General features: G+C 47.4%; 1 long non-coding RNA gene across 3 annotated transcripts in view; it reads right to left on the minus strand.

The window, feature by feature from the left end:
• Positions 1 to 5,060: 5,060 nt before the first annotated feature.
• Positions 5,061 to 15,493, minus strand: part of LOC108397562 (uncharacterized) — a 79,395-nt gene continuing 68,962 nt past the window's right edge. For 2 of the 3 annotated variants that reach the window (XR_012129818.1, XR_001853224.3), the window contains exons 3-4: positions 9,724 to 9,890; positions 5,061 to 6,136 (exon numbers count right to left, since the gene is read on the minus strand). This is a non-coding gene — a long non-coding RNA (uncharacterized lncRNA). Of the gene's footprint in view, positions 6,137 to 8,747; positions 8,775 to 9,723; positions 9,891 to 15,493 lie in introns of all 3 variants that reach the window. The other variant, XR_005055913.2, reaches the window with a different exon arrangement.

Raw genomic sequence — 15,493 nt, forward strand, 5'->3', positions numbered from 1 at the left:
CAAGAAGAGAAAATAGAAGTTGCAAAGCTGAGAGTCAGGGGCAGGTATAGTTCCTGATGGGGTCAGGGGCTTCTGGGGCATGCAGAAGAGAGTCCAGCAATCCTGGGAAGGTCAGGCTGAGCTAAGGAAGAGCCCCGGATAGAGAGAAGACTGCCCCCTTACCCTAGACATCTGGAATCCCCACAGTTCATCGTTGTGTCTGGTCATCCAGGAGATTTTCCTCGAAAGGGTGAGTCCCTACATGCCATCCAAGGGTAGTACTGGGGAGAGCAGTGAGCTATGGACACAGATGAGTGGGGAATTGGAAGGAATAGGAATCCACATGGAATGTAAGGAGGTGAGTCTTGCACATGTGGAGATAAAGCACCTACTTCATTTGGTCTGAAAAGTCTCACGCTGCCAGGATTTGAATCTCAGTGATAAAACTCTTGGCTACTTCCATGAGCAGGGGTCACTTCTGAAACTGTTTAAAGAGTGTTGCTGTAATACTGCTATATGAGCTATTAAGTGTTTATGGCATTGTATAAACCACACAAACAGTATAAATTTACTACCCCAATTAACTAAATTTTGTTTTAAATTTTCTTTCAATTTACCATTTTCAAGAGAGCCTTAGCTTTATCTCTTTCTTTCCAGAAAGTGGGTGAAAATATCTCACTATTTGAGACTAAATAAATCTCTCCATAGCCAAGCATACATCAGGGGGAACTGCATTCCCTTTGTCTTGGCCTGTTGAAACATTTCCACCTTTAACAAATTGCTGATTAAGCATTGCACACAGTATATTTCAGTATATTCGAGCTATGAATTGCCCAATACTTTATCAGAAAAGTAAATAGCACTGAGATTAAAAACTCCAAGGAGCTTGGTAAGCAGAGCTTTCCTTGTACAGGATCCCTTTGCTCATACACAGCATTGCTTATACAGCTCCGTGTACGATTCTGGGGTCTGCACATCTTGTCCTGGCTTTGGGGTCCTGGTGGTATCAGGGACCCAGTCCTTGCACTGGCCAGATTCATTAGCACTGGAAACAAGAGCATTGTCTTGTTTTCCTTCTCTTCAACCACATCTGAGTCCTCATTCAGGAGGACCCCGTAGAAGCTGTGTCTCAGTTTAGAGGCAAAGGAAACTGTGATGTCCCACACATGCCCACTGAAAACCCTGATCCAAGGTGAGGGGTATCTGTCTCAACTTTCTGAAGGCCCCTCCAGTCTCTCCTTAGGCCCTGGGGTCAGTCTCTGCTCCCAGCCTGCCGTAAGGAGGCCCTGCCTTGGCCTGCACTGGGAGAGGAGTTGCTTAGTTTCTTGGGTGGGCTTTAAGGAGACCAGCCCGGAGGCCGGGGTGGCACTCATCTAAGGGAACAAACAGTACCCAGAGTCACCCCGCAATGACCTTTGCTTGAGGAGGCGTGATACGAAAAGTCCCCATCTTCTCCCTGCTGGGCTTTATAATGCATTATCTTATTATTTCCAGATGTGTTTCCTAATAATAGTTGCTTGATCTAATGTAAGAGTGAGTCTGTATTCCCTGAACACACAATAGACTTGGAGAAATAATCTAAAAGTCAGTGGGAAAACAATATTTGGTATTAAGTACATTTTTTGCCTGAATGATTCTCAGTTGATAATCCACCCACGATGGCATGCATGTTGGAAAGGAACAGATAAAACTGTCCTCATTTTCAGATAACATAATGATCTATGTAGAAAAATCCCAAGGAATCTTTTTTAAAAGCTCCCAAACAAAAAAAAAGAAAACCCCTCCTAGAATTAATAGTTTAGATAGGTCAGAGGAAACAAATTAACATTCAAAAATCAATTATAATTCTATATACTATTAATGACCATGTGGAAACCAAAATTAAAAATGTGATACCATTCATAGTGCCTCCACCCAAAAATAAAATATGTAGGCATAATTTTAATAAGGTACTTATAGGACTTATTGGCTGAAAACCACAAGATGCTGATGAAAGAAATTAAGGATGTAAATAAAAGGAAAAAGATATTGTGTTCGTGGATTGGAAGACTCAACCTATTAAAGATGCCAGTTCTCCTCAAACTGATCTATAGGTTTAATACAATTCCTATCAAAACCTCAGTAAAACTTTTTCAGATTTAGACAAGATTATTATAAAATTTATGCTGAAAGGCAAAGGATTTAGAACAGCTGAAACCATTTTTAAAGAGAAGAATAAACTGAGAGGCATCACTACCCAAGTGTAACATTTACGATATAGCTACAACAACCCAGATGGTGTGCATTAAGGAGGGACAGGTACGTAGATCAATGAAGCATAATAGAGAAGCCAGAAATAAATCCACACGAGTGCAGCCAACTGATCTGTGAAACAGGAACAAAGATATTCAATGCAGGAAGGATAATTTTTTTAACAGATAACGGGAGAACAATTGGACATCATTGGAGAAAAAAAAATTAACTTCGAGGTAAACCTCACACCTTACACAAAATTAACTCAAAAAAGACTGTAGATTTTAATGTGAAACTATAAAACATTTAGAAGAAAACACAGAAAGTCTTCAGGACCTAGAGAAAGGTAAGAGTTCTTAAAATGTGGCACTGAAAGCACAATCTATAAAGGAAAAAGTGGGTAAGTTGTATTTCATCAAAATTAGAATCTTTTATTCTGTGAAAGACCCTGTAAAGAGGATGAAAAGACATACTCTGGACTAGTAGGAAATATTGGCAAATCACATATGTGGCGAAGGACTCGTATTTAGAATATATCAAGAATTCTGACAATTCACCAGTAGCCAGGGGTTAGGGATACGGTGTGTGACTATAAAGGGGAAGGACAAGGGGGATCTTTGTGGTGACAGAACAGTTCAGCATTTGATTGTGGTGGTTGTTACATGAATTTGTACATTTGATAAGACTGCTTAGACTCCTATGCAAAACAAGTGAGATCTGAGTAAAGTCTGTGCTTTGTACTAATGTCAGTTTCCTGGTTGTGATATGGATGTAGAGTTATGCAAGTATCACCATTGGAGGTAATGGGTAACGGGTACACAGGACATCTCTGTACTATTTTTTGCGACTTCTTTCTGGTTTATAATTATTTCTAATAAAAAGTCTTTAAAAAATGGTTGCCTGGATGGTCCTCACCTGTTGATTATCAACTAATGGTAAGTGCACCTTGACTCTCCCACTCTAGACAGCAGGTATTTATAGGTGGGGACTGAGGCTTATATCTCCTTGTGACTTCTAAACACTCACAGCAAACACATGTTCAATATGTTGTAAATGACAGCTGTCCTTGATCTCCTTTGGCTCCTTCCTTGCACTGGGATGTCTGCCCCTGTGCCTCCACCTACAACTGCCTGAAGGTTCCGTCAGCCAGGCCCTGATGAGCCCCACTTGTTCCAGATGCTTCCAATCCTGCCAGCAAGAGCAGACCCATCCAAATGAATATTCTATTCTATACCATTCTACCCCTTCCTAGGGAGTCTAAGTTCTTGGATACAGGGTCTCCTTCTGTCATGTGCCCCCCTCTATCTCCATCCCCTAGAATAGTGCCCATAGACACATGGTAGGGACTCAGAAAATATTTACAAACTGAGCGGTTGAGTATGCATTAAACAAATAAGAGAAGAGCAAAAATAATCTTGCATGCAAGTTAAAGAACAGGTCCACAGGTCTCTCTTCATAAGAAGGAGGACACAATCCTTATGGGTGTATGTCTTATATAAGGCCCCCCTCACCAACCTGCATGGGAAGCCCTGTGTGTAACAATTTCTCCTTCCTCAGAATTCCTGCACTGCAGAGAAGGGTCACTGTGTAATGCCCTCAGCTCAGTTCTTGTCAAAAGCATTTACTGAGCTAGACTATGCATCCGGCACTGTGCCATCAATGGGGTTCAGAGATGAGCAATGACTGTTTTCTGCCCTGAGGGAGCTCCCGGTGCAGATAGGGAAGACAAATAGGCAAGCAGATCATTCCAACAGGTGAGTTCACACCCTAGGGTAGTGAGCCTAGTGGAATCCCCATCTAGCCTGAGGGTGATGGGGAAGGCTCCCCCAGCTATCAGGCAGACGGGGAGATGGACAGATGGGCAGGTCATCAGTCCTGACAGGGTAGTCTCTGCCAGCCACTGTACACTCATCTCTGTGAGCCTTCTACCACCCTGAAAGGGAAGTTTCTTTTCACTAGCCTGAATCTGGGAGAACAAGGAGCATTAGGCATGTAAGAGAAAGGAACATGTGCTCCCAGGCCAAGGGAGCATCATGGGCAAAGGCAGGGAGGTGTACTCTACCAGGGGTATCTAGGGGCCACTAGCACAGAAACTTGACCAAGATGAAGGCAGGAAAGGAATCAGCACTTTACAGGAGCCATACCCTGACAGGCATTGTTCGCTGTGCTGATGAATGCCAAGGGCCTTCAGACTGGGCTCTGTGGAGACCTGGCATTTCCAGGGTTGGGCCATAGTTGCTGCAGATGTTTGGGTCAAATTTCGTTCAAAATGTTTTTAGAGAAGTTGTAGCAGATGCTGTTCGTGCCCTGCCCTACTTCCTGCTCCTCACATTTCACTGCACACCTGCACGCTTCAAGCTGCCAGCCCAGGCATTCCTTTGACTAAGAGCTTTCTCTGATGGCCAGCGTCCACCGTGCCTGGCCATGTGGCAGGTTGCCACACCCCACAGCCCTCAAACAATGCAGCTGGCTATAAACCCCAGCTCCATTTCCCCTCAGGAGAAATAACACTGAGCCAAGTGTTATTTGCTGGCTCCCAGAGTTCCCTGGTGGAACTAACTCTGGATGCCCACGGTGGAACTGACTTGGTGACCTTCTTTTCATTGGCTGCCTTCCCTCTCCAGGCTCACGCCCCCAGCCAACAATGGGAGTTTTTGGGGATCTTCCAGACAAACAGCTGCGTTTAAATCCTGCATGAAGTTATGTTTCTGGGGTAGCCCAGTGAACACACACACACCCCACAGAACATCTCTGGTAGGATTCAAAGAAACTGGTAACAATGAAGAAAAACACTGGTTGGGGATAAGGTGGAGGGAGATTTATTTTCCACCAAATTTCTTTTCCACATTTTAATGTTTGGGTTATGTCCATTGGTTTCCTATTTAGGAATAAAATACTTCTAAAAAAATCTATTCAAAAAGATCATTAAAAAGATCGATTTTAATTTTATATCACATGTTTACATATTGGAGTCTACCAGCGCATCAATTCATGCCATCAGGCGAATGCTCTTTGATACAGTCAGAATTGATCTTTTCTGCTAATTTTATTCATGATTTTGACTATATTAATTAAGTTGTCACTGAGTAGAAAGACTGTAGCTGTGTCTGGGTGATTTCTGAACATCAGCCTGTGCGTGTCCTCCCATGTCAGTTAGTGTACACACACTGCTATGGAAAACTAAGCAAATGCATGAGGACAAAGCCTGGGTGATCACGTTCACTCCCTTCTGCGTAACGGTTAGCTGTGTGGTCAGGATGATACTGCATGAGCACCTGTCCTAAGCTTGCGCTACTTTCGATGTAATTTTTTACATTTAACATAGCAATAAAATTGGTTAGTTATTAGTGATTCAACATTAGGCCCCAAATTTCCTCCTACTCCGCATGGAAGATCTTGCAACAGATTAACTGAAAGCACCCTGAGACTGGAAAGTAAGCTGTGTAAAAATAAAAAATAAAGCTGTTGCTAGTTTTATTACGTACCTCTGTGAATCCGACTTTCTCAGCACTGGGTGACATAAACAAAGGCAGAAATAAATCAAACACCGAGACCAGTCTAAAACTGCAAGTGTGTCCATGACCAGGAACATCAAATGTTTATGCCTTTTCAAAGTAGCTTCATATTCAGGGTTGCTGGCTTTATCACAAGCAAATATTATAAATATATGCCTGTGAAGTACACGTCTGTTGTGAAAGAACTTTTCATCTGTTTCTTTTATCAGTGTTCAATGTCATATTTTATTTGAACAAAAAAAGTTGTGTTTCCAAATGTTGGGACCTCTGATGTGAATATCCGTGGCGGGGCAGGCTCCTTGGAGGCCGGTGCTGTGGCCAGCGGTGTGTGTTTCAGGCAGGCCACGCTGATGGTCACGTGGAGGAGGGATGGTAGGGAGTGAGGCTGCATCCTTCTGATTCTGGAAAACCTACAAGGCGGGAGCAGAAAGTCAGGCCAGAGACAAAGATTTGGTATTGAAAGCTTGATAGGAGGTGGTTGATGTCTTGGAAGGTATAAAGTCCAGGGAAAACATATAAAATAAATAGAGAAGTAGGTGACAAGGATAGCCTATGAAGGGAAGCCAGGCCATCAGCCACTTTTCCTACAGGCCTAAGTGCCAACTCCATAACTTGACCCAAAACTCAAGGAGTCAGACTTCAAATTCAACTTCCTTGAATCCCCCACAGGGCTCAAAAGAAAACTGGACCTATGGCAGCTGCACTGGGAATGCTTCTTGGTTGACTTACTTAGGTTAGAAGGCAAGGATTGTATTATAAGGAGGATCCCACTTATATTTACCAAAATGCCCATATTCTATCCAAACTTGCTTGAATGTCACCACCTAGACAGAGATAGCAGCTGGCAACTTTCTTTTTTAATTATGATCTTCTTAAACTGGAAAAAGGGCATACCCAGGCTACTTCTAAGTGGCATCTTTTCTTAGTAATAAGAGAGAACGAGATAAAAAGAGGGAGGGTGGGAAAGAGGAAGGAAGGAAAGTGGGAGGGGTGAAGGAAGAAGGGTTTGCCAGGCCCCTCAGCAGCCCCCTCACCTAAGGAACCTCATGGCTGCTCCTCTACAGCTTGGTTTTTCCCCCACTGCAAGGAGTTAATAACCAGACCCTGCATAGTTCCTTTTCTTCTCTCTCTCTACCGGTTTCACTCCCCCCAACCCTTGCAGGTTTCCAGAGCAGAGCCGGGACTCCCTGGGTGGAGAGAGTGCCAGCACCCCTCTTCCCACGGCCCAGGCCCTCCCAGCTGCTCCCCGCCGGGGGCACAGTTAGGGTGTCTGGAGGAGGACCCAGCCCCTTTCAGGATGACTGTGTGTCTTGCCCTGCTGGTTTATTTTACTGGATGGGAACAGAACCACCCAAACCAGAGAAACGTCCTAGGCAGAGCCATCCCTGTCCTCTTCCTCCCAGGAGGGACTTCCAGCCAATCTCACTGTCGGCATCATCCCTGCGGCTGGACGCTGAGCCTGCTGCCAGGCTGCCACACGCTGGGCTCCCTCAGCTCCTCGCTCTGTTCTCATTCATATCCATTCAAACTCTGGTTGAGTTTGGAACAGGAAAGAAGTCAGAGAAAGGCAGGGCTGTCGGGAGGGAGACTTGGGGTGAGTGGGGCCCTGGGGACAATCCCAGGCATGGCTCTCAGGTCTGCTGTTCCACTGCTAGGAAGCTCAGGAAGCTAAGCTTCAGGGACCATTCTTGCATTTCCAAAACCCTTTGCTTAATTTCATATTTCTAATTTCCTACATTTTTCCTTAAAGAAGGCATCTGCATAAAGCCGTCAAGGATCCCCAAACCAAAGCTAGCCACCAACTAGTTTGGAGCCGCCGCTCTCCTCCCACTGCCACCTGTCAGGATTGTTCTCCATACCCGGGCTGCTAGTTGCTCCAGTTACTACTTCCCTGACTCACTGGTGTCCAGCCACTGTCTCCTTGTTCCTCGAATGTACACCAGGCAGTGGGCAAGACGTCAGGGCCTCTGAACAGTGGCCCCCCTGCCTCATGTTCCTCTCCTGGACACTCACCTCCTTTGTGTCACCTCAGTGGTACCCTCTCCATCAGCCTGTCCTGAGTACCCTAGTTAAGGTGGAGCCCCATGCTCCCCCTACCCTGCACTCACTTCTACTCTCCTGCCCTGCTAATTTCCATTGTCATTTATCACCTGCTAACATACTTCATAATCTAGTTATTGATTTCTTTTCTGCCTCCCTCCCCCACTAGAATGTAAGTTCCACGAAGGAAGAGAAATTCAAATTTTGTTTTGTTCACTGACATATTCCTAGCACCTAGTACATAGTACACTGTAGTTCGTTAATATTTGTCTGATAATTCATGATGTTGCAGAGCCTGAGGCAAGGATCCTGTCTGCTACAGTTTGGGGACAGCCCTGGCCAATGAGCACCCAAAGGAAAGAAGGGAGATTTGCTTTTCAGAGGAGACTTGGCTTCGTAGGCTGGGCCAGAGCTCCGGATCATGGACTGAGGCCACCAGCACTGTACATCCTGGCCCTACCTCCCTGCCTCCCTGCCTCGGGATGCGTCACCTGGCCCCGCGACAGTGCTACCACTTGCTGGGAACACAGAGGCTGGGAGGAGAGAGGGACTGGAGCCTGCTCGGGTGGGGTCTGTCTCAACGGTGCTGGGGACTTCTCATGAGTGTGCCCTTCCATAGAAAAGTGTAGCCAGTTACTAATATGGCAAAGAGCAGAGATGTTTACACAGAACTGGTGCTAATTTCCTGCCTTTGCACATGTAGCAGACACCTGCTGGTCTACCCCAGGGACGCAGTGGTGGAGCTCCCCAGTATGAGGGCCTGTGTCATGTTAGCCCCACAGGACACATCTGACTGGTATTTTATCCTGGCGCCGGGAAGAGGGTGTGGGTGACACCAAGGTGTCCTCAGGGCGCCTCTTCCTGGAGCTGGTGATCCAGTCAGCCAGTGGGGACCCCCTCCCCTGCAGACAATGCCGATGACATCACGACAGTCCTGGGCTTTATATAGCGGTTTGGAGTTGCCAAAACTCTTTGTCATACCTTCTTTTATTTTATAGTCATCCAAACCTGTAAGAAAGACAGATCAGGAAATATCATCCTGTTTTCCACAGGAAGAATGTGAGGCTGAGTGGTCAAGTGATGCACAGAGTCCTGGAGCCAGCACACTAAGGCCGGTGTGGCTTCTGCAACTGCTGCTAGACCCTGAAGCCCAGTGTCTAGACGCCCCAGGTTCAACACCTGCAGCTCCAGCTATTTCCTGGAGCCCCCCGGATGCAGTGGCTTATCCCTGTGCAGTGGCTGGACTTGAATCCCATGGTGAGGCTGGTGAGAGGGATGAGCTGGGCAGCTGGCGGCAGAGTGGCATCGGCCTCTCCTTGCTCACAGCGCACTCGCCTTACCTTTCTCTAATCATGGCCACAGATGTTGTGACTCTCGTGCGGCCACTACAGAACAAGAATGGCAACAACACTTGTTTCTTTGTGAAAAATGGCCACTAACTGAGAATTGATAAAAACTGAAGAGGCAATGCTGGGTGAATTTCTGGTCAGGAGGAGCAGTTGTTGATGGAAGCGGCATTTGCAGCTGACTTCTCTTATGTGCTCACCAGACTTCATATTTGTGCTTTACCATTATCCCACTTATGCCTCCCAACCATTCTATGTCATAGGTTAGATTCTTACTCCCATTTAACAGATGGAAAACTGAGGTGTCAAGTTCAATTTATTGTCTAAAGTCTTACAGCAGGTAAATGATGGAGCCCAGACTTAGATTTTGAATCTGTATTGCAAAGTTCATGTTCTAAAACTCTGCATTGTATTGCCCTTTCATGCAAATGCAGTCTAGCAGCCTGTGTGGAATCCTACACAATTTGGACCTTACCTGCAGACTGAGAAAGGTCTCAGAATGTGTCCTGTCTCTTCCTTTAATTCATTCTCTGTCTCTCTGTCCCTCTCCCTTCCTCCCCATTCCCTCTCCCCACTACTGCCCTTCCTATCACAGGGCCTTCCTCTCTTACCTTCTCTTTCTTGGACAGGCCTGGAAACTCAATATTCTTCTCTCTTGATCATGCAGAACAATCCATTCATCAAATGGTTTTGGGTGACTACTTTGTGCCAAGCTCTGCTCTGGGAGGTGGCAGTGACCAAGACAGTCATGAATCTCTCATTTCATGATGTGATCATGCTAATGGAGAGACAAACAGAAAACAAATACACATGGTAAAGGAGGTAAGATGAGGCTGTGAGGGAAGCATGGTGAGGGGGGTGGGATGGGGGTAGGGCTGCTATTTGAGAGGTGGGGTCAGGGAAGCCCTTCCTGAAGAAGAGGCATTTGGGCAGAGAGCGGAGTCCAGGGAGGAGAGAGTCATGCACCGTCAGGGGAAACACCCCCAGTGAAGGGGATGAGCTTGGCACTGTCAACAGATTCAGCAAACACACACACATACACATGCACAAAAGAAAGAAAGAAAAATTGAATACCCTATTAAATGTAAAATTCAGATAAATGAAATAATTTGTGACATACTTATACTATCAAAATTATTCATTGTTTATCTTAAATTTAAATTTAACTGAGAACCCTGTATTTTATCTGGCAACCCTAGGTTTGTGTGTTTAAGGAGCAGCAAGGAGACCAATGTGGTCAGAGTGGAGGGAGCAAGGATGTGGAGGGAGATGAAGAGGGAGAAACCTGCAGAGGGACCGTGGTTGACATCTCAAACCCAGTGAAGCCATCCAGATATGCCACCAGTTCTTCTAGTGGAATTGTTCCCCAGATGCTCAGAGATGTGTACCAGCAGCAATGAAAGAGGGGCTAGGAGAGAACACATCACTGGGGCAGTGTACGTAAATCTGAGTCAAAGACGTCTGTGTCTGCAGCATTTTTTTTCTAAAGAAGGTGAAGATCTAGGAAACCCCTGGCACCAACTTGACCTTGGGTTATTCACTCATCAGAGAAGCTAGAGCCTAGGCAGATTAACTGACAGAGGCTGTGTGGGGTGTGAATGTGGAACCTAGAGGTTAAGTTAAAAAAAGGTGTTGGGACCTCCCCGTCTGCTCTCAGGATGGGGCAGGGCGGGGAGGTGGACGCAGAGACGGGCAAGGTCTTTGGGCTCCAGGGTTCCTGGCAGCTGTGACCAGCACAGAGAGTCAAGCCTTTGCCCTTGGCCAGGGCAGTTTACTTGGGTATCTGAGTTGGAAGGAAACCTTGGTAACCGTTCTGAGCTGTAAGTGTTGTGGTTGAGACAGCAAACACCCTTTGAGATAAAATGTAAGTAATCTTACAGGTGTCCTCCTGGCTGACTTTAGGATCTAGAGAAAAGCAAGATAAACCAGAGTAGATATTTCAGGGAAACTCCACGATAACCCCAACACCTACTTCCCAGCTTGCCATGAGGATTAAATGAGGTAATGAATGTACAGCAACATACTTATTACATATTATATTAAATGTCTAATGTCCTTTTTCCATTCTAGCTCCACTTCCTAAGTCCCGGTACCTCGATGGGCCTTGAAGTCCTCACAAAAAAAAAAAAAAAAAGAAAAGAAACTGTAAGGTCAGATCCCAGGCAATCTTAAACGCCCGCACTGTAAGTAGATCTCTTCTCTTTCCTATAAATAGTGCCCCATGAGATTAAAGTGCCTGGCACAGAGCAGCTGCCCAATACATGTTGCTAAATGTATAGCAGGGAAATAAATGACCTCAGTCTTAGGTTCTCCAGTAGTTAGATTTCCCACATTCAAACCAATGGAAAGAGAAGGAGGACTGCCTGAGTGGGGATACAGAGAATTAGGATCAAGCTGTTCCCCGCCCTTCCCAGTTCAGAGACATTGCTTCATCCCCCACTGAAATGCAGGCCAGGGAAGCAGCCAGTGCCAGGGGCAGTAGTTGCCGTATAAGGATGTTCGCAGCCCGCGCCAGGTGTGTCATCCCCAAGGCCAAGAGGAAGCAGTGACGGCCCCAGTGAGTCAAGGCCTGGGTGAGCGGAGCAGCTCAGAAAGCCACGTGGGTGGCAAGTGAGAGTTCTCTCACGTTCCTCACCCCTTACAAATCCGCATATGTTTTAAATCATTATCTCATTTACCTTTGCAGTTGGGACAACAGAAAAGGCTTTTCGAGTCAAAGAAGAAAGCACTCATACTTCAGCAGCTAAGGGAAGTCTGTATCTGGGGTGTGGGGACACGATGAAATGGAGAAAATGTAGGTCTATGGCAAGATCCCCTTAGAATTAACACGTGGCAGCTCCCCCAAGACAGGGGAGCACCCACAGAGCCGGGAAGCCGGCCTCAACCCCGGGACAGCTGCTGGTCACCCGACAAAGACATGCCCTGGACGGGCAGGGAGTCTTGGAAGACAAGGGCCTTTTGAAATACATTAAGACAAAGGAGGGTTAGTAGGCCTGACCAGAGGCACAGAGTTGTAAGGAGATTAGGCTTTGAAATCACCCAGATCTGGGTTTGAATCTAACTTTACCACTTTAGCTGGGTGAACCTGAGCAAGTTAGTTAATCTTTGTAAGACTTGCCTACCCCTGGTGTAAAGTATTTGTTCATTTAACGAATATCCACAGCACTCCAGTGCTTCACTCACATTAACTCCTCAACGTTTCACAACCAACCTATGAAGTAGATCCTATCATCTTCCCCATTTTACAGGCGAGGCAAGTAACTTTCCCCAGTCCCACAGCTGGTAGCTGGCAGAGCTGAAACTGCCCCTCCAGCTAGTCAGTGTCCAGGACCAGTGCCCTGGAGCTAAGCTATGCGTCTGAGAGTTTATAATTGTGCCCACTGCGCCTGACGGGCTTCTGGAGGGCTGTGTGGACCGGGGCTGTAACAGCTCCTACTGCAGGGCCTGCGGGTGGTAAATGCCCCGTGGATGTGATTTGTGATTACCCATAACTGTCTAAGGGGTGGGAGATCACCCAGCAGCAGACCTTGAGAGGAGGACTCCAGTGCAGGTGACTCAGCAAGGCCACTGGGAGAGAGCGGCCTGCGGGTGGGGGAGCAGGAGGAAGCCGAGGCTATGGCATCCAGGCACACTCTCACAAGGGAGAGCCTTGTGGGTTTGTCTCCACTGAGGCAGGGGGCTGCACTTGGTGCTCACAAACTCTGTCAGTCTCCGGCCAAGACGTGCCCTGAGGAAATGGGAACCGCAGGCACCTGTGGGCTCTGCACCCACGGCAGAGCAGTCTGGTCCCCCCATGGCGGGCTTCCAAAGGGAGTCACTGGTAGGGGCTGTTGGAAGAAAAGCACAAGAAGGCAGCTTCCCCCACCACTGCGCTGCGCCCTAGGCGGGAAACGCTCTTCATCATCTCTGCCTCTGCCTCCCTTTCCAGAGGCCCCAGCTCCCAGCCAGCACTTTTCCTGGTTCGGGGGGCTTGCTTGCTGAGGTGACACAGACTTTTCTCCCTGGCTACCATGCCCTTATCAGGTTATGGTTGGTATAACTGCCTACCTACAGCTAGAACTGGACACCAAACCTGTCCCAGTGGGTCCCCTGAGATCCCAACCTACTCCTCCCCATCCCCATGGTGCAGCAGAAATCCTACCTCTTCATGATGATCAGAGTCAATTTCTCTGCCATGTTGGGGATATACATTGTCCCTGTTTCTGTCACTGTGGCAACTCCATTCATTGCACCAGCACTGGGGTGACTGAGCAGCTGTTTGATACCTATGAGTTAAGTCAGTCTGTTCACCTGGATGTTGAGTCCCTGATTCTGTAGTGGATTCTCTGGTCAGCATTCTTGTATGATATGACAATCCCTACACTTTGGGCCTTCTCCCATAACACCTTATCCCCAGTCTTTCAATCTTGCTCCTCTGGACCCCTGTCCAGGCAGCTAACCCACCTGCCGCAGCTGAGGATTCACACTGGAGTCTGACCTAAAGCCATTTCTGTCGTTTCACAAACGGACCAGGTACACTGCCTGAAGCTCTGCCCACTGGGAAGATTTTCTCCTGCCCTTCTCTTTTCAGAGTGCCCTGATGGAGTTGTAAGGCAGCACAGACGATTCTCAGCTCACACCAGTATACCTGGTCAGTCCCTCCACGAACTGGCCTGGGTCCCTTCCTCACCTGCCAGCTAACCACAGGAGACCCCTGGCTCCAGGTGTGAGCTAGGGAGAGGTGCCAGTTCAACAGAAGTAGGTGATATGGGAGTGAGGTCAGCTCGATCAGTTAGCTTACTCATGCTCCCTGGACCTGCTCAGACCCATGGATGTGCCCTGGTCACTATAAGACGGGCACTGCTGGGCCTCTTCAACCCTGTGACTTTGTGGGACTGACGGCACTCAGGCCATAATAGGTAGCTTTGCATGCATAAATACCTGAAGGCTTCTGGCAAGATGTTCAGTCTCTTGTGTTCAGTAACCTGCCAGAGCTGCCTTCCAAAAAGTACATTGTCTCTTGTTGCAGAGGACATGTCCTTGCTCCAGAACTGAAGAGCTCTTCTATGGTAATGCGCCAGATACACCATGTGGTGCTTTCACTTCTCACAGATACCCTCAGTGGACTTAGCCCAGACCGCGGAGCCCGAGTGGCAGGACTGCTTGTACCACAGCCTGGACCTGCTGCAGAGCCCTCTCTTGCCCTGGGACCAAATCAAAATTGCCAACCATTTGAGTCCTCTAATAAATGGGATGGAGCAGTTCTCCCAAGTCCCAGCTCTCAGCTGGATGTCTAGAGTTGAGAGCCATCAGCCTGTTGCTAAACATTAAAATCTTGGAAATGAAATGTGTTACCCTTTGCAGTGCTAGAATGAGCAAGAGCTAGCCCTGAACACTGAGAAAAACCAGCAGAGGAAGAGAGAGGCTGTGAGACCAAGAATCTGGGACAGCTGCTGCCCCTCCACAGGCTCTGAGGTCACAGAAGTGAGTCAAACCAATACAAGATTCACTCTTCAGCTCACTTAGTGAACCCAAGATCAACACTTTAAAATATTCTCTCTCTAGTTGGCAGTGCTGGTTTGAGCTTGCTAGAGCAGGGAAGCCAATAGTTCTATGCCCTGTGTCAGGGCCCCAACCCACTTAATTCGTGTTTCTGCTCAAAACAAGTTTATGGTCGAAGAAACCAGCCCCAGTGTGTGTGGAGTGTCCATCCCCAGGGTTATTCAGGGACTTCCGCTCAATCCCAACTGGCCCCCTATTTCCCTGGGCTTTGCTTCCTCACCTACATCCTCTTCACGCCATCCACAGCCCCATGGAGGAAACGTTTCAACATGAGGAAGCATATTATGCGGAGGAAAAAGAATACACCCTGTAAGTGTTCATGCTTTCTTTGAAATGAGGCCCATCTGCCAGCACCCAGGGATCCCAGCTGGGGGCTCTGGGCAGGACGTGCAGCCGGGGAGCCAGATGGTGCTGACTCGTCCACCAGACAAGTGTGTTTGAACCTGGCCCAACAGAGAAGTAATTTTCAGCAAATGTTAAGGAGGATTTGCTCTTACTTTATGATCTATTTTTCCTCTAATCAAGACTCATTCAGCTGCCTTCCCAGAACCCTTAAAAACTCTAGTCCTAATTACACTTTGGGACATTAACTATTCACTATTTTGTGCCATCAGTTGTGTCCCTGACTATACTGAGGAGACCAGAGACCATGATGTTACTTCTCTTGGAGCCCCCAAGCGCCCATGGCTGGGCGGCATCTGTGGGAGGCCCTCGGTGAAATGAAGTGATTCAGGGAATGTAAAGCATTGGAGTCCCACAGGCCTGTTCCTTACGTAAGGGAAACCAAAACCGTGGAACCTCAGGAGCACACCCGGTCACACAGCCCACTGATGGCAGAAC

The sequence above is a fragment of the Manis javanica genome, chromosome 4 (genome assembly GCF_040802235.1).
Source record: "Manis javanica isolate MJ-LG chromosome 4, MJ_LKY, whole genome shotgun sequence".
Taxonomy (NCBI): Eukaryota; Metazoa; Chordata; class Mammalia; order Pholidota; family Manidae; genus Manis; species Manis javanica.